Genomic DNA, 1,691 nt, shown 5'->3' on the forward strand with positions numbered 1-1,691 from the left:
GTGGAAGGGATACAGTTTCCCAATAAAATATTCACAGGACAGTCCTTCCTACCCTTGAAGAATGGGCAGGAACATTGTCACTATAGAAAAAAAAGAAAGTCCCTGAAACAACTCTCTTGGCCTTTTGGCATTCATCAATGAAGTTTTCAAATTAAGAAAAAAAAAAAAAATCTTTCTAAGAGGCCCCTGTGTTCATCCTATTGACTTTGAGAAGAACTATCAAAGTTGATGGTTCAAATCCACCTGCTGCTCTTTGGAAACCCTATACAGGATTGTTATGAATCAAACCCTAGGTAATAATACCTTGCAATGTCCAAGATTGATTTTTGGAAGAAATCTTTGCCATTGCAAGCTATTATTACCTAGCATGGTGAGAGCTGAGTTGGAAGGTCTCCGTGTTCTTACTGACTGAGCTCAAGTTCCAGCTAAGGCAGCTCTTACATTCCTGCAATCAACTATTATTTACACACAATTAAACCTGTAAAGTATGATAACGATTTTATGGTGTGTGGCTCAGAAACCAACAAAAACAAAAAAAATAACCAACCAACTACTCCCAGTAGATTTTGACTCATAGTTACTTCATAGACTGGGTTCTCTAGCGAACACAAACCCAATGAAGAAAAATAATGGAGTTCTAGTGTGGTGCCTTAAGATAAGCGCTCAGCCTCAAGGTCGGTTTGAACTGCAAGGTCTGTGGTTCAAACTCACCAGCTGCTCCTCAGGTACTTTTAATATTCCCCTCCAATACCATAGATCAAATGCATCAATTATTCTACAGTCTTCCCTATTCACTGTCCAACTATGGCGTGGATATGAAGTTATTGAAAATACCATGGCTTGGGTCAGGCACACCTTAGTCCTCAAACTGACATCTTTGCTCTTCAACACTTTAAATAGTTCTTTTGTGGCAGATTTACCTAATGCAGTATGACATTTGATAATTTTACTGCTACTTCCCTGAGTGTTGATGGTTGATCTGAGTACAATGAAGTTTTTGACAATGTCAGTCTTTTCTCCGTTCATATGGATGCTGTTTATTGGTCCACTGGTGAGGATTTTTGTTTTCTCTAAATTGAGGTGCCACCCATATCAAAAGCTGTGTTCTTTGATTTTATCCGTAATTATTTTAAATCCTCTTTGCTTTGATCAAGCAATGATGTATCTTATGCATATTGCAGGTTGTTAATGAGTCTTCCTGCTATCCTGATGCCACATTTTTTGTCATATAATTCACAAATTCCCAGAGCTTAGTTCTTTGCCAATGACTGCAATGCACCTTGGACTTCTCCCTTCAGGATAATTGACTCTTGATCATATAGTACCTCTTGAAATGGTTGAACATCAACCATTCCTTTTTGGTGTAGTGACTCTGTGTATGCCCTCCATTTTCTTTTTATGATTTCTGCATCATTCAATATTTTCCCATAGACTCCTTCAATATTGCAAGTCAAAGCTTGAATTTTTTCTTCAGTTCTCTCAGCTTGAGGAATGACAGGAATGTTCTTCCCCTTTTGTTTTCTAACTCTAAGTCTTTGTTTTAATATTTGATTTTGTCTTCTTGAGCTGATCTTTTGAAATTTTTTGTTCAGCTCTTTCACCTCCTCACTTCTTCCATTGCTTTAGCATCTCAATGATGCAGAACAAGTTTTCAGAGTATCTTCTGACATCCATTTTATTCGTTTCCTTCT

This window comes from Chrysochloris asiatica, unplaced genomic scaffold (assembly GCF_000296735.1).
Source record: "Chrysochloris asiatica unplaced genomic scaffold, ChrAsi1.0 scaffold00101, whole genome shotgun sequence".
Classification (NCBI taxonomy): domain Eukaryota; kingdom Metazoa; phylum Chordata; class Mammalia; order Afrosoricida; family Chrysochloridae; genus Chrysochloris; species Chrysochloris asiatica.